Source organism: Rattus norvegicus, chromosome 4, assembly GCF_036323735.1.
Source record: "Rattus norvegicus strain BN/NHsdMcwi chromosome 4, GRCr8, whole genome shotgun sequence".
Taxonomy (NCBI): domain Eukaryota; kingdom Metazoa; phylum Chordata; class Mammalia; order Rodentia; family Muridae; genus Rattus; species Rattus norvegicus.
Genome location: NC_086022.1, coordinates 47,989,484 through 48,017,083, shown reverse-complemented (window position 1 = coordinate 48,017,083; position 27,600 = coordinate 47,989,484). Strand labels below are relative to the sequence as shown.

Here is a 27,600-nt window from a genome sequence, read left to right as displayed (position 1 = left end):
AGACACCAGAATGTGAATGAAATAAAGCTAAGTGGTGGAGCCTCAAAATCTTTTTGAAGGAAACACTCCCGGTGACCTACCAGGAGTCTCACCAGTTTTCAATAGCAGAACAGGTTGATAAACCAAGACTTTAACACAGAGGCTTTTGTGGGTTAGTTCTCCAACCCCTAGAAACTGTTCTCCAGGCATATAGATTAGGTAAAGGAAAAGACAGAAGCCATTTGTTTCTAAGGAATAATGATGAAGTTTAGTATAGGAGAGCAGGGGAAAACAACATATTCATCTTCAGCTAGTGTGTCCCGGGAAGCTCTTTGAAGAGGCTTACTTCCACCTGATTTGATTCGGGCCATTTCTCGTCATGCATCATGGCTGAGAAGCTCATTACATTGGCCACAGATAAATTGAGTAGCGCTGAAATTAAGATAAACCAGCACAACATCACCAAGTCTTAGACTATCTTCCCAAAGGTAAAAACATTCTGTACTCCTAGACAATCTCTGTTTCTGTAAGTCAGGCAATCTCTCCCCCCTTGAAATGTCCCAGTAAACAAGCATTGCTTCTGGCACCCAGGGTTAAGTTACTATCCTTAGGCCTGAATATTTTAATCTCTTCTTCCCTCTTGGATCTCGTTTATGAGCTAAGGTTAATGGTACTTGTTATCTGTATTTATCATTATCTGGGATTCTGTTGGAATGACAATGTCAAATCTGCCTTTGATAGTATAAAGGATAAAGCCATGTACTTAGCCAATCAGCATCTTGATGAGGATAGGACCTGATAAAAGGAATAATACAGTCAGGGACGTTGACTCACGTTGCATATCAAGTATCTAAGTGATTGAGTTTTTCTTCAAAAAAGGAACCTCTTTATGTAACAGGAGAGAAAAATGGAAAGCAACAAGAGAAAGCAGATCTCCTCAGAGATAACCTGCATTTCAAAGCTTCATGTAGTGCTCATGGCTGTAAACTTAGAAGAAGCTTCTGCCTCAGAAAATACGCACTCTGACATGAGCCATGTTTCAGAAAATGCCAGAGAGACAGAAAGTTAAAAGACAGAAGCAGGGAGAATATGTTTCCCATAGAAGTTTTGTTCCTTTCCCCTCTATCTAGGGTTAGTGACCTTCTCTGAGGAAAATGAGCTATCTGTGCCTTAGAGATAAGAGGCTACTTGAGTGCTTCTCTTTCTGAGACCTTACACATTTCCTTTAATCCATACATCTTGACAGTACCATCTTCATTTCAGAGAAGAAATAGAGGCTCAGGTAACGGTATCTTCATTTTTGAGGTTCTCACACTCAGACCCTGTCTCACTCAAAACCCAAACACATTCCCAAAGACAACCATGCCACAGCCGTATTATTACTCCTGAATAATGCCTTGCCAAGAATGAAAAATGTAATATCATCTTTTATTAAGTTTGGTGATGGGACACAGTTCTGGAGGAATATAATCATAGAAGCCTATTCAGCCTACCAAAAGCAGAAATAAAGCTGGGAGGGGGTGGCTTGTTAGCATTCAATACGGTGACAGTATGAAGCATCCTCGTGTTGCTAACATGTGAAGTGCTGCGTCGGTGTTCGCATTCTACGGACCTTTTCTGTAGGCGTTTATATTTATTCTGGAAGCCGTCCAGGAGTACTTAAGAGTCCAGATGTGTGTGATGTTTCCCAGGGCCTGGCATGGCTAGAGTTCACAAGCAGGCTGCTTCATCTGTCCCTGATCCTGCCCTGAGTGTTTTGTGACCCTTCAGCCTCAGGTCCCATCTTCTCCAAGGTACATGTGTGGCTTCGCAGAGACCACTTAAACTTTCATAATTACGGTGTCAAAATCTTTAAACAGACCATAAATCGTCTTGAAACGTTCTCCAGCTGTGTCATTTGATATGTTATACTGTAAACTTCCCTCTGTGTTTTCATAAAATAGATATGTCTAGCTCCTTTAAAAAATAAACTATTAAAGACATTTCTGTAACTTTAAAACAGTTGTGAAGAATTTTATATTGGGTTTTATCAATTAACTCCCGAAGTTGTTATTCAGTGGATTTAAAATGAGGCTATATTTTTAAAACTAACTGGTATGACTACTAAATATGGAATACTAAGTAAAATTAAGGAAATAAGTAGATTTTGTCTCATTCCTAGTTTCTTCCTTCCTTCCCTCCTTCCCTTCTTTTTCTGCCTCCATGATTATGCAATTAACAGTCTGAGTATTATACTAGATAAAGCAATGTCTCACCTTCCTAGCCATATCATCCAAAAAGAAAATTTTAAATAATAGGAATGTACATGTAAAAGCAAGAAAGAGGGGGAAAGAGAGAGAGAGAGAGAGAGAGAGAGAGAGAGAGAGAGAGAGAGAGAGAGAGAAGGGGTCCAAATTGTTAAATATTGATGCCACCAATAGTTAAATAACTGAAGGTGTACCATATACTTAGAAATTATTTGTGTGCGATCACTCGGGTTTGGTCATTGCTTTCCTAAACCCGGAAAACCTGCTAGACACCGCCCCTTAGCTTCCTCTGGCCTCCTCTCTTTAAATCAGTTTTGCACATTAAACCAAGGCCATTTTTTTACTGAAAATTCCTTAGTTCGTTATTTTTCAGAAATAAAACTGGAGTCTTGCAATCATACATGTCTTTCCCTAGGAACATTGAATACAGGAATTAGAGCCAACTTTTTATTGGTTCCTAGGTATAGGAGGAAGAATTGAGAACCTACACAGGCCGAGAATGCCTGCTCTTTTTACCACTCTGTCTTTGTAAATCATCAGGTAGAACTGCAGCTTGATTTTAAAAGATATGAAACGAATATGTCAATGGGATTTGAGCTCCTTGGGCGAGGGATTTCAGGCTGAGTCTTGATGATGCCAAGAAGAAAATTTGTAGACGCTGGCTCGTAAGCAAGTAAATCTGGGGCAGGTAAATCTCTACTATTTTGTCAGGTGTTACCTTTGTAGAAAGGGGCATTTTTTTTCTGCAAAAGCTAGGACTGAAATGGGAAGCAGCAGGGGAGTTACAATAAGGCAAGAGGAAAAAAAGAATCTTATAATAGATCATGTCCTCCTGACAGGTAGCGCATTCGCACGCTATCCAGTCTTCATGGGGACAGTATACAATGTTCTGCAGCTGCTGTCTTGGAGTGTTGAGGTAAATCTCCAACCTCAATAAGCCCGTGCAAAGAACACACAAGTCAATTATAATATTCATAAACGGCATACCTAGATTGGGCAGATTCACCATTACACTGCTCTATTCCCCAGCTATAATATCTCTTGCTACCTGTGGTTCCTCCAGGTCACGTGCTTTGCTCCATCTTGTTCCCTCCTCTTCCTCCCTCTGTCCTTGTCTTTCTCTTCTTTTCCATCTGTCCCTCTCTCAAACATCCAGCCCTGCCATTTCCTTCCACTGCCCAATCACAGGCTCTAGCCTTTAGTTGACCAATTAAGATTGCACCTGAAATCACCTGAGTACGTGATCTAACTCCTTGTCCGGGTACCCCTCTTGAGGGAACAAACTTAGCAACAAAGTACAAACAGCATCCACAACTTTGGAGTTCTTTTCTTTCTTTTTTCTTTTTCTTGTTTTATAGAGTGTGTGTGTGTGTGTGTGTGTGTGTGTGTGTGTGTGTGTGTGTGTGTGTGTGTGTGTGCGCGCGCGCGCCTGTGCACCCATGAGCGCGCACTCGTGCATGCATACATTGGTGTTTAGCCTGGATATGTGTCTCTGCACCACTTGCATGTCCACCATGTGCACGCTCAGAATCCCAAGGTTCTTAAAGGTAACCACTGGGCTTACAGGTAGTTTTAACCCACCATGTAAGTAAGGACTAGGAACCAAACCCAGACAAACTCTTTTAACCACTAAGCCATCTGGATGACCTTAGATATTGGAGTTCTCACTAAAACATCAACAGGATGTCTGTAATTTTTAGTTTTCATAGGGCCATGCAAATCGTGCTGCCTGTGATGTCCCTACTTCTCTTAGCAGGCAGCATCTGTTTTTCTCACTCCTTTACAGCTGACTTCCCTCACAACTCCCGCAGTCTTCCATGTGACCCCCCCCCCCCCCCACTGCTAGGACCTGTTTCTTGAATCAGGACACATTTTGAACATAAATATGGTTTGCAGATTAAATTCTTCTGGATTCAACTTCCAGCAGACACCTCAGGAAAAGCAAGACACCATTATACAACCCGTTCTTCCTAGCTTGTAGCACTTTGAGATTGTGTTTTATGTTGGTTTAATATAGATTTAGCCCCTTTTAAGTATTTATCTGCGGGGTGGACATTGCATGCCTGCCATAGCATGGCTGTAGAGGTAAGAGGATAATTTTCGGTGTCTTCAGATTACAATGCGTTGCTCATTTTCTGTGCATATTTTACTGACGATTAGGGAATTCTGAGCCTGAAAGGGGAAAGCTCATGTCAGGGGACTAAATGGTCGCCAGAAACCCAGCCTGTCCCCTGCTTTTCCCACTGATTTCCCAGCTTCATTTCTCCCAAGAAACAGGTCCATTTGGGGCTTTACAGTGAGAGCTTCTCAGCAGCACAAGGAGCTCACAAAAAACATCTTACGGGGAATGTTGATTTGAATTATTTTCTAACAATGCTTTAAATTATTGGCAATGACTTCCCAAAAATAGATGAAAATTTAGGGTTTTTTTCCTTCCGTGCACTCATGAATTTTTAGAATTTTTATACAACAGATGAATTGACATTGAAGTAGCCTTCACTTTTCAAACTGAGTATGTATTCCAGATATGACTGCGTCACTATGAAGGACTTTGTTTTCCTTATTATCTTTCCTGTCTCCTCCAAAAATAATCTTTAGTTACAAAAGAAGCTTTGTTTTTCTAGGTCACAGAGGAACACATTCTCTATTTTTCTCTTTAAAACTGTGAGTGAACTGATGCCCTTTTCAGTACCTGAATCTCAGAAGCAAATGTATATTAACGCCTAAAGCGATATTAAAAACCACTGTACCCATAACTTTCCAGTGTCGTATGGGTGTTTTTTATAAATGCATTTTTAAGAGATGCTTTTATAAGATGCTAGCATATTCTCAGTTTACTATTTGCTTCTGCACTGATTTATTTAGACCACACAGATGTGTACTACTTAATTACAAAGAGGCATTTGATGATGTATGTGTTCAATGTCATTATGCAAATAACTTCCCCAGTGTAATTGGTCAGAAGAATCCAGCAGTCTGCTGACAGTCAATATGAATGATTTGCATACTGGTCTGCATTGAGCAATACTTCATGCATGGCCGTTCATTTCCTTTACTTAATTGAAGAGTAGCCAATTATCCTATATGTAACTAGGTTGAATATTAAACAAATGAAATATTGAATGAAAATATTATATAATATGGAACTAGTTAGAGTCTGCCTCTAGAATATAAGAGTTCATATTGAACCTTACCTCGGCTACAAATGAAAAGAAGTTAAAATGTTTTTGGACTTTTTTTATTAGAAGCACAGTATCTCATATTTCTTAGATACAACAACGAAATCATAATAAATACAATTTTAAAAGTTGATAAGTTAAGCTCGATTAAAATTTTACCTTTTTGTTATTTGATGTTATCAATGAATATAAACAAAAATCACAGTTGGAGACAATATTTTTAAGAATGTAGTTGTTAATGGACTAGCATTTATCATCTAGGACTACTAAAATTTTAATAATAAAAACATAAATAACAATCTCAACTCTTTTAGTAAAGGTTTTTAGTAAAACCTTTTTATAAAGTTGCATAGATAGAGGGGTCAGCCTTGAAGCAATATACATAGAAAAAATAAACTCAAAGCAAGTTTTATTTATATGTGTGTGTGTGCGCGTGTATGTGAGTATGCACATACATATATGTAATACGTATAATTAAAGATAAGTGACTATCAATTAAAGATAAGAGACTATCACGAAAACAGGTGGGATAGCATGGGAGGAATTTAAGAAAAGGTAGCTGGGAGGGGCTGGAGTGAGAATAAGGGAGGAAAAGTGATGCAATTCTATCCCAATTAGAAACATTTTTAAGGCTCTGTCACTTGTTGGCGCTGTTGGGGAGGAGACAGAATCTAGGGAATGTGGAACTTTGCTGGAGGTCGCACATTACTGGGGAGGACTTTGAGAATTTTATAGTCTTACCCTACTGCTAATTTGTTCTCCCTGCTGTTTGGGTGTGGTTGAAGATGTGAGCTCTCAGCTTCCAGTGTGAGCTGTATCCTGGACTCCAACCCTCTGCAACTCCAAACCCAAATAAACGTTCTTTCTAAAAAGAAAAAGAAAAAAAGAAAGAAAGAGAGAAAGAGAGAAAGAAAGAAAGAAAGAAAGAAAGAAAGGAAGAAGGAAGGAAGGAAAGAGAAAAGAAAAAAACATTTTTAAAAAAAGTAAAATGTTTAAAATTTTAAATTGTACAGAAGGCAAACCAGTACATATAAAGTTGCTGAAGATCATTTGTCATTGGTAAATCCCGGTTAAAGCTTCAATAGCTCACCATTACATGCTTAAAGATGGATAAAATTAAGATATGACACTTATCTGGGACCCAGGCAGAAATTCTTCAGGATAATGTGAGTAGAGTGGCATTGTGATTGCCTAAACATCTAGATGCTTTCTATCTACATAGGACAAACTACAGACTCCTCACCCAGAGTTTTTAAGCACATTCCTAAATACCTAAGGTGCTCTCATGAGAAGTACTACCTAGTTATAAATGGGCATTTATTAGCATATGGGTTGAATCTCATTATGCAAATAATTTCCCCTATGAAGTCCTTTAATAGAATCAGGCAGTCTGTTCAGAGTCAGCATGAGTGATTTACATGAGGGTTTCTTAGACTCCCTAAAACTATAAATAAAATGGCATGTATATGTATTTGAGTGTGTGTGTGTGTGTGTGTGTGTGTGTGTGTGTCTGTCTGTCTGTCTGTCTATCTATGTATGTGTGTTTCTTGGTGGAAAAGAGAGAGGAGGATGACTACTTGCAAGAAAATCATCTACTAACCAGTGAAATATCTATAGTAGCCAATAGATAGTAGGGCCAAATAGAACAAAAGGCTGAGAGAAGCAACCATGAAGCTACTGAATATGAATAAATGTAGGGGGAAAAGTTCCCATGAAAGAGAGATTAACCACTAATCACTAGAAAGTATACAAGGCAATCGATGACATGTGAAATCATTGAAAGTCCCTACTTTGAGAAAATGCACAAATGGTAAAGTGTAAAACAATATAGCGTTTTATGTTGAAAATGAATACATTAAAATTTCCAAGAAACATCAGAGTAGGTAGAATCCCAGAATCAAACCCATAGTTAACAAGTAAGAACAAAACTATGTAAAATCAATAAATTAAATAATAAACTAGATACACAGAAAAATAAAAAAGTATTAGAAACAAAGGAACAGTATAACCTAGAATGCATTAGAGAAAAAAGGGATGCTAGAATAACACACATGTCGTAATAACAACGAAGAAATGCCAAACAGTAATGGAATGATTTATTCCAATTGATAAAAGAAAGCAACGTTTGTTAGAGAAAGAGGATCGAGGGAACACATTCATAGTTAGATGAAGATGAGCACCTCAAGTCAGCAGCCAGGGAGCTGAGATGAGGACAATCTGCCATACATAGTAAATTCTAAAGTGCTTGGGCTGCTCCTTTCCTTCTCATTTAGCTCTCAACCCTTACAAAGACACAGAACTCACTAAAAGACATTAGTAATAAACATCAAAAAATGAATTCAGGAAGAAGACACGAGGCAACAGTAAATAGAGATTTATTATGTTGAAACTTACCTCAAAATAATTTTTAAAAATTATTAGCATATATTTATTACTCATGAGTGGTAGGTTTCATGATGATATTTTTGGTTTTTATTTCATAAAGTCTATGTGTGCCTTTCTGTGTAGTGAGTGCAGTTGCCATGTATTCTGGGAGAAAGCATCAGCTCCCCTCGGCTGAAGTGGTAAGCAGTTGTGGCTTCAGCAGGAACTGAGTTTTGGGCCTTTTCAAGAGCAGTACATGCTCACAATCCCCGACCCACCTCTCCATCCATGATGATATTTCATTGATGTGCTTTTGACCACATGTATTCTTTTTCTTTTAAACTTAGTTTATCCAATGTAACTTCTTATCCCTCCAAATGCTTTCTAGCCCATCTACGACACCTTAACCAAGTTCAGACCACAGCAGATATTCATCAGCATACCTTCTGTATAGAATCATATGCTGCTAAACAATGAACTATGGAGAAGAAAAGAGGAAAGTTTTAGGAAAAACCCACAACTCTGAGTCTCTGCAATCAATGTGCCTTTCTCATTACCACTTTCTACAAGAAAGTCTATATGCCATTGTTTCCGAAGTGTTTTCTATCAAAGAGAAATCATTTTCTATCCTTGACTAGCATTTAGAACTCTTCATCTCTCAAAACTTCCTGTCATTTGTATGCTTTACCTATAAATTGGTGGCTTAGAATAGAAAATATAAAATTAACACCACTCCCCTTCAATAGTCACTACATAGAGTAGGCACTATCAAGGGGAGAAGAAGACAGGCCAAGAGGATTTACTAAATAGCCATGAAAATAACTTAACTTCAGAAAATAAGGAATGGCACACTGAGCTAGTGAGCCATTGCCACTTTTTGTAGGATGGCAAGAAGATTGGCATTCAGGGAGGGGTTGTTAGCTGTTTCCAATCCACCCTCTAATCCCTGAAGCAGCTCTTGAGCCAGGTGATTTAGAGGATGCTGAATACGTAAGTATAAGAGAAGGAAAATAAAGACATAGCAGACACTTTCTTCCAGATCTAGGACAGAATACCCAAATTAAACACATTCATCATATTGCTATTTCTGCTGGGAAATGTATAAATAATTCACTCTGAGTGGGATAAATAAATACTATAAATAACTTTGTATTCATCCAGACCCGATTTTGCTACCAAGAAAGCTACATCAGGTACTGATACCAAGTGGGTTATGAAAATCTCTGGTTTTCAAAATTTTGCACAAAAGTTTGTGGATCTGTGTTATGATCAGTGAAGTGGGGTTGACTATAGTCCACATTTTCTCTGGCTTTTGAAAAAGTACTTCCTGAATCTCCTACCTCAGAACACTAGTTATCTTCTTTCCTAAAATAGACCGCTAGGGTAGTCAAAACCACCTTTAGTGGAAGTTTAAAAAGCACAAACAATTTAATGCTGCTGTTCTTCTTTCTATAGTTTTATCATCTATCCATGAATGACATTAGTTATATTCATATTGATTTAATAAGATAAATATAATCAAATTACATGAACAGGACAAAAATACATTTATATATGAAATAAACAATATTTAATGAAATACTAATATAACTAGGTTTCAGTTTCATTGTCCTTATTATGTATTATTGCTTAGTGTGAACTTATCTGGCCCCTTCCAATAGTTTTCCTTTTCCAGGTAATAGAAAGAACATCAAAGAGTCTACAGGAGGCCTTTTCCCATTTTATCTTGTTTTGCTATAAGCAAGACAAAGTGTCAGATAATCATCACTGAAACATATATATTCTTAGGTTCACATTTCTAGTCTATAAAGGTTTATGAGTTGTAGTATGTCATATGGGTGAAGGCAGGTACAAGATAGAACAAGGTCTGTCATTGGACGAGAGGGAAGGATGGGTGGGAGAAAAGTTTTAGAGAGGAGACTGGAGGAGGGGGGAGAAGCAGCAGAGAGAACATGAAGGCTGATGTTAAGATTCCTCTCTGCACCTTTACAGGTTGTTATGAATGTTCTTAAGGAATGGATGTGTATAGGACTTTGTGTGTCTAGATGAGCAATTATCTTATCAATTATATCAGAGATTATTATGTTGTGTGTTCTTTCATGTGGCAATTTAAGTTCAAGAGAGTATGTGGCGGCTAGAGACACTAAGCCGCCATGGAATTGGGATTTGAATGTCTGGCATGGTGGCAACCTGTCTTGGGAACTAGATGGGTAGAAAGATTGTCGCCAGGCTCAGAGAGAAGCCATTAGCAGTGTGATATGGGATGGAGCAGAGCTGGTGAGACACTTTGCTGACAGAGATGAAGATGTCTACCAGATATCTTGGTGCACTATGGTGCCAGATCTAATGTGGAATAAAAGACAGCATTTTTTTATAATTTTACCTCAACAATAAGTACCTAAGTACCTAAGCCAAGGAATCCAGAACAATCCTCTCAATGGTGGAAGAACCTCCATGGGTTCTAAGCATCTCCCCTCCCCAAAAAAACAGAAAGTCGAGTATATGAGTCTCATCAAGTGAATTTCAATATCTCAACATAGGTACCAGGATTCTTCTAGGATTCCTAGGATGATGATCACCTCCTCCCACTCTCAGGAAGAAAACAATGCTACAGAAAATTATATCCCTTCCTATACTGCCTGACCAGCACAGGGAAGATGAAAGCCATTCCTCCAAGAAAGAATTGGTCTTTAGTCTCGTTTAATCAAAAATGATATAAGGGCTTAGGTGCAGAAAGTACCAACATGTGATCTGGTTTGGGGTGGGTGTGCCAGACCCTGTGCTGGTTTCCTGGAAGCTGGAGAAGACACAGTTCACTTTTCTGAGAGTAGATTTCTTGGTTACGAGGCCCATTTCTCATGCTTAATGGCCCTGTCTTCTCCCTGGAGGAAACATTCATCCTTGAGATTAATTAAGCACAAGGTGTCAAACATGAGATGGTACAGTTCTGTGAAAGGACAATTACTGTGAACACAGGGTAACTTCTTTATGACACACTTTGAAGTCCTGGTTAAAGTTAGGTCATTGTCCTGTGAACCTTCTTAAATTCTAAATCTCTAGGAAAACATGTCTCTTCCAATAAAGATCTTATGCTAGGCATCATGATAATAGGAAGTAATGACCTACAGGCTCTTGACAACTTGTGACAATCCACATTGACTGTATATGATGGGTTTATTTTAGTATGCATGTCTTTCACTATTTTGTCTTTAGGCCTGTGTTGCTGGACATCTTGAGTAGAAGTAAAAGGATTACGGGCTCCGCAAAAGAAAGTTCTCTCCTAAGAGGAGTTACCAGCAGACTTTAATATCATATACATTTGAAAGGCTTTTCTCATATCTTAGTTCTTCCTGGGAAAAGATTCATATGTTTCATTTTTTTGTCTTTAATGTATACATCCTACAGGAACTAACACTAAAAAAAATAAATAAATAAACACTCCTCAAGGGAAGTTCAGTCTGGAGGGGACAAAGGGTTCATAAGTAAACTGTGTTATTCCTAAACGGTGTAAGGGGTAGAAAGATGAGAATGTGTTTCCAAGGTCGAGAAAGGAAGGAAGAACATAACAGGTGGTACACTGTCCAAACTCAGGCTAAAAGACAGGAAGTCCCACAGTGCTGCTGCAACATGTGGTGCTAGGAGGCTGCTGGTGATCCAATGAGCAGAGAGGAAGAAGAAACAGAACAATAAAACAGGTACACAGTGTCACCCAGAAGTCCTCCACAAACTGAAGTCTAGTAGTGACTACAGCTATCCTTCTAGCCCTGTAAATTTGCTAAAAGTTTAATGAGGAGCTCTGGAGTGGTATTTTTGGTGATTTATAAACAAATAAACAAACAAACAGAAAACATTAGTTAACCAACCTAGTCTATAAGAAGCATATATCAATTTATAATTCTACAGGACTAAATAACATTGTAAATTATGGGAATACACCCTGGAGTAGGCTTCAAATACTATCCTGGCTCAAATACTATTTGCTTTGACCAAGGATAAGTATTTAATGGTTTCTGTGCTCTCTGCTGATCTATGAAGTAAAAATAATAGTATGTCTCTCTTGGAGTTGTTATGAGAACCCAAAAGCTACTATTTGTGGCATACATAAGAGTTCTATCTAATATATATTTAGCATGGCAGAAGAAGAAAGAGAAAAGAAGAAAGGGGAGGAAGAGGAGAAGAAGGATCCAATAAATTAGCTAAGAGAAAAATTCAATACCCCTATGAAAGGTCAAACGGTTGTATTTAATGACATCAATCCATTCTTCATCCTGGTTACACTTAAGTCTGACTTTTCTAGAACATGGATCAGTGCAATGAGCCAATATAAACCAAGTAACCCAGACAGCTCCCCATGCTTACCATGGTGTGCTGCAGTCAATGGAAGCAACTCCCGTTCTAGTGTTGGCACTGTGTCAGTATTCAGAGACTCCGTCCCCAGACGCTGTGTGTTCTCAGACATTTTTAAAGATTTCAGAGGAAGAAGGAAAAAGGAGTAAGAGCTATGCCAGCTTTTAGTGTACTTTCTTTCTTTTCTCTTGAATGCTTGAATTTTGAAGGAGGAGAAAGTCTGAAGATCCAGGAATCTTACTCAGAGAGATACTGGTATAGGAAGAATAGGGTGCCAGTGTGCTAGGAATAGTCCTTTCCTGGATCTGCTTACTATATTAAGGTCAGCATTCTGTTGATTCATACAGAACACAAAGCCACTGTTTTCAATCTTTGGTGTTTGAAATTCATTTAAAAGAAAATAGAAATAGAATATTAAGTTAAAAAATACTATTCCATTGTTCTTGTCTTCTGTATTCCATAAATGTTCTGCTTCTGGAGGCTGAGATTGGTTTCTGAGTATGATATTTAGAGTCTGAAGTCAAATTTTGATTCCAACGGCAACTAATTATTAATCTAGAGTTGTATAAACCCTAAACTTCTCAATTCATAGGTGAAATTATATTTCCCCCTAGCGTTTTGTGATGATTAATTGTTTAATTAGAGAAAATAATGAATGTGAGATCTATAGAATATAATAGGTATCCAGCAAAAGATAACCCCCCAGTCATGCCTGTCTCTTCTGTGAGCAATGAAGCTTTAATGAGGCCACACTTAATTTAATGCTAATACTTTTACCTCTCTCTTAATCATTTCCTCTTAATGCAAAAGTTGACATAGAGCTCAGGTTTCCCCTCTGGATCTATTCCTGATTTATCAAGTAAAGTTGGTAGATGTCCTTCAAATTCTAGTTGTCATTGGCTTCTTTCTAACCTTTGGCCAGAGCAGGGAAATAAGTGCAGTTCATTCCAGCTATCAAATGCTCTCCCGTGGTGAAAGAGAGAACATGCTGAAATGTTTGGGGTGACTGAGGTGAAACTGTTCCACAGTTCCTTCTCTGTGAAACATGTCTGTCTGTTTTTGTCAGCTGCAAAGCCTGATGCTGTCATATGCCTCACAGTTATCACCACTGCTCACTCTCTGTGGTACCAGCTCCGCATCCACAGATTCAGCCAAGCACAGAGAGAAAATGTTTAGAAAAGCAATTGCAAGTGCATTAAACATGTATGTGTGTTTGTCATTCTCTGAGCAAGACAGCATAAAATCTATTTTCATATCTTGTAGATTAGTAACAGTTTTAGTAGCCCTTCTACAAAATTCTGGGGAGCAGAAATGGTTTGAATCTCAAAAATTTAGAATCTTCTCTTATATAAGGATGAAACCTAAACTAACCTCAAATTCTGTTTTTTTTTCCTTACACACAGAACCCAAAGTTAAATTTTACACAATATTTTGATGTACCTGCATTTTGACTGCAAACCATCACGCCTGTGTGATATAACGTTTCCCCTTGTGAGATAAGTCCACTCTCATAAAATTTCACATTTTACAATGTTTCAGAATTAAGACATTTGGATTATTTATAGTGTATCAGAGATGTGTGTTGGTTATATACAAATAGTACACCATTTTTTTATTAGGGAATTTATTTTTGTACTTGCAGGAAGGATCCTCGAACCAATTCTGCATGAGGCAACTATATGACTATTACCATCATTTTTGTTACTACTGTTCTTACTGTTCTATGTCTACCCTTCAATAATGGGAGAGGAGGAGTAGGTACTTATACAATAATAAACATATAGGTTCATCACAGAAAGATTCTCTCTCTCTCTCTCTCTCTCTCTCTCTCTCTCTCTCTCACACACACACACACACACACACACACACACACCTCATGATAGTCAGAAATCAAAAATTCTAACTACTGTGTCTACCATCATTGAAGAGCCTCCTTGTGAGCTGTTACCTGACAAGAATGCCTTAAAAAGTGATATTCTGGCACTATTGGATAAGAAATGATCTGTCTGTCTGGTTGTCATCAAGCTTGGCTGAATCACCAATGTAAAATAATGAAAGTATTGTCCAGTGGTGCAGATTTTTGACCAATGGCAGAACAGAGGGACCAACTCCTGGTGATTCTCATCAGATGCAATTCCTGCATATCTCTCCAGAAATGTCCTAGAATAACCAAGAAAGCAAGAATATCTGTTAATCAGTGTGATCACCTGGGTGGTACATTCCCTTTGATTGAGTTTCCTATGATTATATTCCTTAACATAGGTTATAATCCTTGGGAAGCAGACTTTGAATAAAGAAACTCTATTTGCATGCATAATTGTGGATTATTCCCACAATCAATACCAGTAAAAGAAAAAGAATAATGGGAGCAGAAAACTGTAGCTGAGTTAGATGAGAACACAATAGAGTAAACATAGTAACAGAACACCAAATCATGAACTCAGTATCATCCACTCCTTGCTCAATTTATTATTGATGTTGCCAACTGTCCAGGCTTCCATAGATACAGACCAACTATAGGTTATTACAACATCTTCCCCGAATAAGTCACTGGGTGTCCAGTTATCTATATCAACCTCTACATCTCATTTTCCAAGTCTAAGGTACACATTTTCATAGAAATAAATAGAAATAAACATGTGTCCTAATATGTTTGACTTTCACATGCAGATACACATTTGAAATAGTGTTTGATTCACTGGCATGAGATATCAAACAATATTGCATGAAGCCAAAGGGACCTAATCTACTGTAAAAACGAAGTGCTAGAAATGTTATAGGACTATTGAAAAAGATAATCCAGAAGGTGCTAGCCTCAAAGAGCAATGCGTGAGGCCCATTGAAGTCTCTGTTGGAGAATCCACTCAGAGTAATACTGTGTTAAGAGGTTCAAAAGACCTAAAGACCTTTTTCTCTTTTGACTTATGACAGAAGTCAGGAGAAATAACATAGCCACAGTACAGAATGGAATATATAGTTCTCTGAACTGAGATCCTGAGGAAGTAGATTGAGACAGTAACCAACATGAAGGAAGTTTTAGGCATGATCTCGAATAGGGATGGGTGTGGGGATAGTGGGTCAGATAAAGAAAGGAGGCTATGATGCAAAACAATCGAGACCTCAACCAACTCCATGGTAACTCAAACTGACATGACCTTTCAAAGTTGCTTCGATTAGAACAAGGAGTCCAACCCATTGTACTGTTCTTCTGTTGAGTCCTGGTTTATGGATGGTTCTAAGAAGGCTATGTTACTAGCTAAAGCATCTCTGCCTTTGACTGAGGAGATTCCTGAAAAGTAATATAGTTCTGGATTACCTCCAAGTGGCAGGGCCTAGAACTGGAAAAGTGGTCTTAGCACTTCTGAAACAAAATCGGGAAGACACATTACTAAACATCCCTTCCCTTTCCACTTTGCTACTTTCCTTTGCCCTTAAATTGCTCAGATTTCACAGTCAGAAAGATATTAACAGATATGAATTTTCCTCTGGTTTTCTTCCTGGGGACATAGATTAAGTAAACAAAATATATATATATATGCTTCTTCTCTGGGTCTAGGTGTGAGGTTAAGATTCATGGCTTTAAGTAGACTTGCTCCAAAATGGAACTCTCTACTGTGAATAGTAGAGTATTAATGACAATTAGTTCTCTTTCTCTCTCTCTCTCTCTCTCTCTCTCTCTCTCTCTCTCTCTCTCTCACACACACACACACACACACACACACACACTCATAGACAAACAGAAACAGACACACACTGACAGACAGACAGACACACCACACACACAGTCACAGACAAACAGACAGAGACAGACACACACTGACAGACAGACAGACACACCACACACACACACACACACACACACACACACACACACACACACACACACACACACTTGATGCCTGGATAATATACCAGGATGCTTCATTTATGGTGAAACTCCCTTGTGAATATTAGGCTGATAGATAACCTGGATCTTTCAAATTTAGTTCACAGTTTAATGGGTATTTTTACATCTTATTTATCATACACATAAATATATCAGGAATCTTAAATGTGATATATGTCAGAGCACTTTGCAAAACTCATAAGATCCCTACTGACAAACTCTAGTCTTTCCCCACCTTATTTTCTAGCAAAAACATTTAATGGTGTAAGGAGGATAGTATGCTCCAAGGACCCTTTGTCAAGGTGTTGCAATTCATGATTCTTCACAGTATGGCGATGCTACAACACTCATAAGCTACCAATTCAAATCATTTGTTCCTGCTCCCTGCCAGGCTTCTCAGTATTTGCCCCTGAGAGTGATGTTCTTCTCCCAGAAAGGCTGTTTAATCTTTCAGAAAAAGCAACAGATCGCAGTGTTGCCTTGGCAACATTACCACTTAAATCTCTGAGTGAGGTCTCATGGGTTAAGCTCATGGACCAATGGGTAAATAAGAGACTGGCTATGAACAGAGGAAGGAAGGAAAGCTATTGAGAAGAGGGGCAACAAAAGGGGAGAGTGTAAGGGGAAGTCTAGAATTCAACAAAGTCTGGCTCTGGTTAAAGATACCTTTAGCTCTCCACCAAGGAGCACAAGAGTTATGCACTATAACAGGTACTTTAACCATCCCTGTGCCAGTTCTACCTGTGACATGCCATTCTCTCCCTCTCCTCCTTCCTTTTGACATAACCAGTGACTTACCTCAGAGATTTGCTAAGGTCCAACTGGTGACCAGTGTATGAGATGGCGATGCTCATTATTAATACCCATTAACTTAAATCTTGTAATTAAAAAGACCTTCATTTTCACTAAGGACAGAGAAATTAGATGGTGACCCACTCTTGCTTAATTAGCCCTTGATTTCTGCCACTATTTAATTCTGCCAGTCTTTTGAAACACATCATATTAAAAATGAAATAACACAGAGTCCTCAAATAATCTCTGGGGAAGGACAGTAAAATCTTTTTGTAAAAGGCAAAAAAAAGTAATGGAAAAATAATTAGAGGAAACATCTCTAACATACTAAAACAAACCATATGCTGTGGCAGAGAAAGTTTTTTAGTACCCTGGATGAAGGCTACAAGGATGGGTTTGGCATAGACCTAGAGGGCTAGACTGGGCTGGCCTGGTCTCTCAGGGACTCATCCTCCCTGACCCCATTGCCATAGATGGCTTTCTGGTCCTCAGGGGCTGTCACTGAGTTTGCAACTGAGCCAGTAGCAATTACAGGAATGTTAGGCACTGACCTACTTTCCAATTTTGTGAACCAGTAAATCTAATGCAGCGCTCTCATTTCAATAACACAGATTTCATTGATTTTTTTTCAAACAATTCAATACCAGCCACCCTGACCAAGGCAACACTGAATAGTCCCTAAGCCGTTCTGCTATACACACTCACACAGACAACAAAATATGACCTTCTACAATATATTCCTTACACATCTATGCATTCACTTGGAAAGAACATGTCTATAAATCACCATAGTGACAGAGTGCCAATTATAGTCCATCAATTGAAGAGAAATGGCAAGATGACATGAAGCCAAACCTAGGGGCTAGACACATGGCACGCATATTAAGGAAGAGAACAACTAAAGGTGAATTCTGAGTGAAACAGAATCATAGAACATTGCATGTCGAAGGGACTGCAGAGATGGAACAGTTATGCCACTGCAGAACTGAGTAGAACAGACAGAGTCATTTAATGCATGAATGTGGGACATCCAAAAGGACCTAACCCGTGTTAAAGTGAATTGTAATGCAAGAATATAAAAATCCATAAAGGGAAAACTTAGTGTCAGTCTCCCTAAAATAAACTTTATAAACATTTTATAAATTTCATGAAATGAAACCAAGCCTACAACTGTGACACTCCACATCAGTGTGAAAGCAGTTTTGTTCATGGTCTGAGGTGACTGATAATCAGTTTATCACTGAGGGTGATTTGTATTTAATAGAAAGCTTTTCCATCTAGATTAACCTGGTTACATTCATTTTAAAAAAAAATCAAGAGCCTGTGAGTCACTCTGTGAGTCAGTTCATATTTACTGTATCCACAGCCTTGGATAAATTGCATGGAACTGGCCAGCTTAATAAACTATGTTATATTTATATAGCAGCTGTATCAAAATAAGATAGAAGATGAGTCTGGACATGCAGAAAAAGTCATATGTGGCTTACTGGTATGAACTTCTATCCATTAGTTCCTCTGTCTATTCTCTTATTGATGTAGCCAGAAGTTCTACATAGAAAAGGATAAAAGAATGACCCAGTTCAAAATCGTCTACTGCCATGCACACTGTGGGCCAAAGAGTTACTCATTGGCATCTCTGGAGAACTTTCTAAAATTATAGATAGAGATTAACAAGAGCCTCTTGTTTCTCCCTGAGGGTACATTGGAAGTCTGGGAGAGTGCTAAGCCTTACACACCTTTAAAGCATTTATCAGGTAATACTGATGTCTTCTCTGTGATTGTCCTTAAAATGCTACTGATGGAGAGACTTATTTTTTAACTGAGTCTCCTAGAGATAGCTTAGAGAATGTCAGCTAACTAGTAAAATGTAGAACTGGTAGTTCCTACATGTATATTCTAATTCCAATTTCGCATCACAGAATATAATCAACTTATTCTTAAATTTGATAATCATGTATTCTAGTCTTTGTGTCCCTTTACCTCCGTGCTTAACTGAGTTATTTACAGGTGTCTGTTTATTTGAAAAAATATTTATATTAAAGTGGTTTTCTTTAAAAAATAGCATATAGTTTGGTTAAGTATGTAATTCAGTGATAGAAAATTTAGTATGCATAGTTCAATCCCTAGCACTGAAAAATTACTTAAATAGCATAGAAATTAGTCAGATTTTCACATGATCTGACAGTCTTACTATAGCTTGCTCACACAGAGCAAGAGTCCATTGCATGTATTTCTTCCATTTTTCTATCTTCAGGGGTGAATGGTTGGTTGGTTCCATGAAGTCAGACATTGTTGCAATATGTCTCCTATGGAAATCAGGACCTGTTGTAAGCTTGGGCTTGTTTCCTAGTTAGAAAAAATGTTTTAAGTATTTACTATCTCATAATGTAAGTATATGCAAGTTTGGCAATAAACTCTACTATTTTATATGTTTGAAAATGCCTTTGTATCATTTAAATTTTTTAAAGAATAGTATAGACTGTACAAAAATATGTGAAAAAATAATGAAAGTTTATATTATATTTAAATTGCTAAAAACTTATAATTCAAAGAAACTCCAGAAAGCTTCCTAAGGAAACAAAAAACATAATAAAAAAAGACAATTGCAAGTCATAAGAAAATGTAACATTAAACTAGATCATTTCTTTTTTATTTTCAACATAAAACAATTGAATAGATCAGTGAATGAACTAAAATAAATCTTTATAGAAAGGAATAACATAAATCTAGGATTCAATAACCAGCAAAAGAGATTTCTCTAAAGTTAAAGTACATATACATTACAAACATCAAGCTAGTCTCTAAAGAGGAATTCAGGAATGTCTTGAACAGTTTGGAAAATCTGGGGGAAGTCATTCAAAATTCTGTTTTCAGGAGGAATGAGGAAGCTTTTTACCAAAAACAACATTTAAGAAAATACGGAAGCCATTTGATCCAGTAATAAATCCAATGACAATGTGTGCAAAGACAAGTTATTATTCTCCTGTCATGACAAAATACCATGACCTAGGTAACTTATGAAAGAGAGCATTTTATTTGAGAGCATTAGAGTCCATGGCCATCAAGACACAGAGTGGGACAAGGGTAATGGCAGCAGGCAAGCATGTTGCTAGAGCAGTCACTGATGATGTGCATCTAATCCACAAACAGAGGGCAGAGGGCGGAAGACAGAAAAAACTATCTGGGAATGATGCAGGCTTTTGAAACTTCAATGCCCACCCCCAGTGGCACACCTCCTCCAACAAGGCCATGTCTCCTAATCTTACCCAAACAGTTCCACTAACCAGGGACTAAGTATTCAACTACATGATCCTGTAGGTGCCATTCTTATCCAATCATAGAAAATGAAACTATAACTGGGACAAAGTCACATAGACTTTGTAATCGTTCTATCCCTATGGGATTCATATCTGATGCCAGTGATAACAATACTGATCTGACTGTGCTAACAAAATAACTGAGAGGTACATTATCACATAATTATAGTGAGACTTATGGACTAATCAAGATCATAATGACTTTCTTTTAACAAAACAAAAGCACTAGAAGAATTGATAAATATTTGCCCTCGTGTAATCGTGACTCCAGTTTGTTTCTGAGCATGTTGGAGATTCACAAAGAAGACCCTCTAAATATTAATGTCATCTTTGTTGTGAAGTAGAGAGCTGAAACCTTGCATTATCTCAGGTGGAAAAATAGGTAAGATCCCCTGTCTTATCAAATTTCTTTTCTCATAGATGCAGTCACCATCTACTGAGATCTCTTCCCATTATTCAGAGTATTCCTTATATTATGTTCCACCTATCTAGGGTATAAGTTAGAAATTCCTTCCAACTTTTCACAGAAATAAGTCAACATAATGAATTAAGTACCAATCGGAACCCACTGTCCGTAAGCAATGGCCAAATAGAAAAATGGCTTGAAGAGCTGACAATGGTGAAGGTTCTAGAATAGAAATGGCAAGTGTCGCTGAGTATGCTAATGCACACCTTTAATCCCAGCATGTGGGAGGCAAGGTGGGTGAATCTCTGTGAATTCCGGGCCAGCCTGGTCTAACAGAGCTACAAAGTGAGTCTAGGACCGCCAGGGCTATTACACAGAGAAATCCTATCTTGAAAAACCCAAACAAATAAATGCCAAGTGTCACTAACTTTTGGATTAACATACAAGTGTGATTTGAGCTTCCAAATCTCATTCTTTAGGCTTCTCAGTAGGACACCTGTAACCTGATATCATTCAACAAAGTCCTAGACTATGTAAACTATTGTGTGTGTGTGTGTGTGTATGTGTGTGTATGTGTGTGTATGTGTGTGTATGTGTGTGTATGTGTGTGTATGTGTGTGTGTGCGTGTGTATATGTGTGTGTATGTGTGTGTGTGTGTGTGTGTGTGTGTGTGTGTGTGTGTGATTTCCACCTGAGATGTTTAGCAGATTCTTCTTACTAGGTCTTCATTTTCATGACCATAATTACTATCTCCCAAAGTATCATAAGAGTCACTTGCTCAAATGCTCAAAGGTCAGGACTGAACTTTGCATACTCACATGGAAAGCAGAGTTCTTTTCTATAGAACTCCAAAGACCTTTGTAAGTCCCGCAAGTCCTGAAATGAGATAATTTGGATATCATTCAGTGAAGACCAAAGAAATAATGGACAAAATACATTCTTCAGGCAATCTAAGGGCTAGGGACATGATTCAGTCAGTAAAGTGTTCACTGTGCAAGCACAAAGAACTCAGTTCCATTCCCAAGAGCCACATAAGCATCTGGTATGGTGATACACCTTGTTATTCCAACTCTGTGAAGGCAGAAACAGGAAGATCCTTAAGGCTCATTAGCTAGGCAGCCTCTCCTAGTTGGTGAGTCGTAACCTCCACATCTATGTGTACATTTATTCGTACCTGTATACATCCATGCATCTGCACACCCATATTAACACAAATATAAAAAACCTGTGTCTGCCCCCTATAGTTTATGGTGAAGACTTTTGACTAGTGAGAACTCTATCATTCTGTTGTATATTCAAGGTATCTAGTACAAATATCCATTCTTTAATAAAAAAGGCATCAAAAGAACTCGGAAAAGTATTTAACAATTCAATCATACTAGACAGTAATTTATACAATACACTCTTCACACAAGAAAGAGAATAATCCATAATAAAATCAATCTGGACTTCACACTATTTGGGCAATAAGGAATGATTACAAAATAAGTTATTGTGTTGAATGCTTTCATATATAACATTGATATAACTTAAATTGCTCTAATTTTAGAATTAGGAGATGTCTTTACCATGAGGTTTTTCCTACCATACTTATGTGGTTATGAATTTATATTGTGGTTTTTAGAATAACCAAAGAACTGAAGTTAATTTTATTTAAGCTCTCACGGTGTTTCTCCTTGGGATTGTCCTATAATCCTTACTCCTGCCAGATATTCTTTACTCGGTTGCCCTTTTTCTAGTGCTCAGGATACCTGCCATTTACTATATTAGACTCCTGGCAACTGAAGAATAAATACATTTATAGTCTACATTCTTAATTGAAAGTGCATAGCCACTAGCTCCTTGATAGACGTTGGCATGGCAACTGTAAGCCAATGTGATAGAACAGTGTTGGATTGTGCACATGGCTTTCTCATAAAGTCTGGAATTCCATCCCTTATCAAACTGTTCTCTTCTAGATCATTCATTACATGTCCTAGAGTGCAAAGAGTACGCATTCTTTAAACCATCATGTCTTTTTAGGAGAAAGGAAAGACAATGTGTGCAAAATTCCAGGAATAACTCTCTGTAAGAAAATTGATAACCAAAAAAAAAAATTAAAAAAAAAAAAGAAAATTGATAACTATTGAAGAGAAAGTTAATTTTTACTTCCGTTAATCACTACATACTAGTATCATATTTTCTTTATGTAATACAAATTACCCACAAATGTGTGATGAGTTTGGACATTGTGTCTTACTACAATTTCTCAAATGGGACATTGGGTTACTCATTCTATCTAGGCAAAATACACATAACACGCATACTCTTACACAAACAGATACATACATGTGTACTCTTATACACACAGGTATACACATATAACAAATTAATATCCTAATTTTAGAATTAGGAGATGTCTTTAACATGAAGTTTTATGTATTGTATATATATTCACAATACACACACACACACATATATATATGTATATATATATTCACTCTTACCTAAAGATATCCATATGCTTGATTATAGCCAGGAATGGTATAAAGCACCTGCATATGCATAGTCTATAGACAGATGACTGCAGAGCCCAGATGCAGTCATGAGGCAAAAGTAGCTAGCCTTCTGCATCTCCCATCTCTTCTATTTCCTGCATCTATTGTATTTGTTTTATCTAAATATCTAAATTCAGCAAGACTCATGCATTTCTTCTATTTGAATGTGATAACATGATAACAAGTTACTCTTAGAATAACTTACAATATGGGAGATAAGAATTCCATAAAAGTATGGTTCAAGACCTAACAAAATGGAGATAGGGAAGGCATTAAAGGCAAATAAAGTAGGTAAATTAATAGAAAAATGATTAAGTTGTTTGATCAATTAACATATACTTATCTTAGATCTCAGAAAGCTTTGTAGTTTCTGGGTGTACTGATCACTTTTCCAGTGGCTAAGAAAAAATTCTTGACAACTAGGGAGGAGGTTAGGGAGGTTCACAGTATTTAGTGATCCCAGGTAAGAAAGCATGGTCATGGAAGAAGCGTCTTGGTAGTGGAGATTGGTGGCACAGAAATCCAAATATATCACAATATCAGAAGAACAGAAAGCATGACCTGGATCTAGACAGTACTCCAGCCCATTATCCTTGCCCCCTTCACCACTTTCCTATCTCCAGTGACCCACTTCTAGGAAAGTCAAACCTAAAGATTTCATGATTTCCCCAAAGAGTGTCACCAGCTATGAGCCAAGAGTTAGAACACAAAAGACTATGAGGAACATTTCACAATCAAAGCCCCACATTTGGGGTACAAAATGAAGTAATAAAATAAACTGCTAAATTTCCTGACAAAATTAAAAGTTCTACTGGAACAAATAATAAATTAGCAATGAAGTCACTAACATTATATATACCTTGGTTCCAACTAATTCTAACTCGTTTGCAATGCTACAAGCCTATCCTATGTATAAGGCTCTTTTTCACTGTTCGGATGTTAAATCTTTATCCATACTGAAATAAACGCCACTTTTAAAGTGTCTTTTACAAAACATAAATACTTTCTACTCTGTATGGCTGTACGACTCCACACATGGCATTTCAACTTCTACATGTTTAACAGTGAAGTTTAAGGATTTGTTTATATGCCTCTCGTCTCAGTGGTGTTTTAGGATAAGAGTCAAGGGCTGATTTGGCCTTTCCATGTTCTCTACCAACAGGTTTCTACCTGAAGAGATGCACCACAGTCATATCAACCAGAGGATACACTGACACAAACCACAAGTATCACTCATAGGTGACAGGAACTACACTGAAAATTGAGCAAAATTGGAACAATACCCAAGTTAAACATTTTACTGTGACCTCCATTTTATGAATGAGAAAACTGTGACAATCGAGGTCATATGGTTTGTCCATGGTCAGAAAACTAGCAAAGGGTAAATATCTAATGAATCAATAAGTTAATTGATATTTGTTTATATGTGTTCATCCTTCCAATTAGTTTCCACAAGGTGTAAGCATCTGTTCAAATATTTTCATTGTTTTTATTCAGTTTGTGTTCTTTTCTCTCTGATTCTGGTGATGGAAAAATATTTGAGCTACATCCAAAATCCTACAATTTGAGAATCATGGATCATTATTACAACTGCAAAATCAGTCACATGGCAAGTTTCATGGGCCTGGGCAACGCATATACCTTTAAAATTTATAAAGTAGATGATTGACACACAAGAACTCAGATGCTTGCACCTTATTTTCTCGTGTACATATTTGGTTGGTTTGGTTGGTTTTTGTCTTAGTTATGGTTTAAGTGCTGTGAACAGACATCATGACTAAGGCAACTCTTATAAGGACAACATTTAATTGTAGCTGGCTTACAAGTTCAGAGGTTCAGTCCATTATCACCCAGTCTAGAACATGACAGCATCTAGGCATTCATAGTAGAGGAGGAGCTGAGAGTTCTACATCTTCATCTGAAGGCTGCTAGTAGAATGCTGGCTTCCAGGCAGCTAGGACGAGAGTCTTAAAGCCCACATTCACAGTGACAAACCTACTCCAACAGAGCCATAGCCTCTAATAGTGCCACTCTCTGGTTGAGCATATATAAACCATTACATTTTTCAATACAAAAATAGCTGATAAAAGGAAATGGGACAAGGGATTTAGAGGCAGTCGTAGGACTTAAAAATAGAAAATTACACTTTTTATAGTCATACAGTCTCTTGCTTCCTTCCAGAGAATAGGATAGTACCTTCGTAATGACAGAGCAGTCACTTATCAGAACCGGACAATCATCATAGAAATGGTAGCACCTGTTCATAGTTAATGGATTAAACATAGTCATATTATCTCTCATACTCTATTTACCTACATTCTTGTACTAATTGACTTGGCTACAGAGACAAAGTCTGAATATTAATTCTCATTGGTTTGAGGTTCTGTACTAGATTTCTTTATAAAAAGCCTGAACCTCATTTATAAAGATCTGAAAACATAGACTATCACTACACTTCATCTAAACAAACTCCTCCTGGAATTTATTCCTTTGCAATAAAATTATCTTCCCTTAGATAGAGATAGATGATAGAGAAAAATGTTACCATTATCTCCAGGGTCATTTTAATCAGCTGGCTGCCTTCTCATTCACAATACACATAGCAATCATTCTGGAAAGTTTTTGTGGTCATTCTAAATAAATGAACCATTCAAAATGCAATCAGTGATGATGAGCTTGGGTATTATGGGCAGCCATGCTGTGAATATTGATGATTTTTACAAAATCATGTTGGTAGGCTATAAAGATGCTACTTATTAGTAATATTAAACTGACCATAGTTTCAAATCCATGTAATTTTCCCTGTCAGCAGAAAACATATGAGAAAATTGTCAAGGATGAAGCCATCTCTTAGTAGGAAAGAGGGCTGACCTCATAGAAAAAAAAGAAAGAAGGAATGAAGAAAGGAAAGAAAGAAAAGAAGAAAGGAAAGAGAGAATGAGAGAGAGGAAGGAATCTATGGCTTCTTCTCTTGTCAATCTTCAAATTAGTAATAACAGGCCCAGGGAAAGAAAAAATTAATCCCAAGGGTGGTTAGTGAGGCCCCTCCCTTAAATTAATGAAGACCTCTTCTGGATTCAGACAGTGCTGAGAACTGTCAATCAAAGACCAACACATCAAGACTGTGAAGAATTTTGTAGTCATCTGCAAATGTTGTAAACTCTATATTAATCAAATGTATTGTCTTCTTCCTGCCTGTTTTTCATTGTCAGTGATAAAACCAGGTGAGAAGTATCAAAGGAAATAAATAGCTGTAGAGGAACCCCAAAGAGACAAGTAGTGGTTGCTACTGGTACAGCAAGCAAAGGATATGAAATATATCCCTAAGGCAAGACGCCAAGAAAAGAAGGCTAGACAGTCTTGAGCTGGAACACATAGAAGTTCTTCAGCACACTGACCAATAGACATATACATGTAATTAAAAGTTTTAATATCCATGTGGTGGTTTTAATATGCTTGGCTCAGGGAGTGGCACTATTAGGAGGTGTGGGCTTGGAGTAGGTGAGGCCTTGTTGGAGGAAGCATGTCACTGTGGAGGTAGGCTTTAAGATCATGCTCCTAGATGCCTGAGGAAGTCTGCTCCTGGCTTCATTTGGATGAAGATGTAGAACCCTCCAGTGCCATGCCTACCCGAATGCTGCTGTGTTAATGAAATAGTTAGTCTTTCTTCTTACCACTTACTATAAAAATGGAAGTGAAAAGGATAGCAGGCAAGCAAATAGAAGACAATATTTAGTGTTTGGGGAGGTACTTTGCCTATCTAAATATCAAAGAATCCTTGTAAAAAAATGTACTGTTGGAAATTTATGCTCTAAAGAAAAAAGTTTGACTAGACATTCTTTTGAAGGAGTCTTTGTCTGAATGTCTGAATCATGATTCTTTCTTAACCATCTCAACAAATCCAGGAGATAAAACAAATCAAAGGAAAATCCTGAAGAATTTTCTTGACTAGTTGTCCAGATTCCTCATAGTATAAACAAGAAACCCACAGTCTTGTCAAATTTGTTGTCAAAACAAAAACACTGTCAGTTTGGTCTAAATGGAACAGATAAGAGAGAAGAACTGGAATCCTTCCAAACTTCAAGTACACAATAAATGGGCTAATGGAATGCACTCTGGTGCAAATAGCAAATGTTGCAAGAAACAGGCTAAAGTCTGATGTTCAGAAACTGGAACTTTAGTTAAGTTCAATGAATTCCTGGGCTGCTGCAAAGACAGAGTTTAAAACGGTCATTTTGTTTTATTCTTTTATTTCTCCATCTATGATCAGAATGTAGAATTAAGAGTAGCACAACTTCTGAAATGTTAAAGGTAATCTGAAAATATGGTTCATAATAGGATTATCAGTAGAGCATAGAAAATATCCATAATCCTGAGAAATATTCAAAGTCTCTAATTTGGGGATCAAGGTAAGATTCATTTTTTTATTATTCCTTTTACTTAGGGGATTATAATATAATTATATCATTTCCCCTGCTTCCCTTTGTACCCTTATATATGCCTGCTTGCTCTCTTGCAAAGTGTTGGCCTCTTTTTTCGTTAACTG

At 37.5% G+C, this 27,600-nt stretch overlaps 1 long non-coding RNA gene across 1 annotated transcript; it reads right to left on the bottom strand.

The window, feature by feature from the left end:
- Nucleotides 1–13,795: 13,795 nt before the first annotated feature.
- Nucleotides 13,796–21,397, bottom strand: LOC134486735 (uncharacterized). The gene is made up of 3 exons (XR_010066111.1): nucleotides 21,336–21,397; nucleotides 18,985–19,139; nucleotides 13,796–14,275 (listed from the first exon to the last, which is right to left on the bottom strand). It is a non-coding gene; the product is annotated as an uncharacterized LOC134486735 (long non-coding RNA).
- Nucleotides 21,398–27,600: the final 6,203 nt, after the last annotated feature.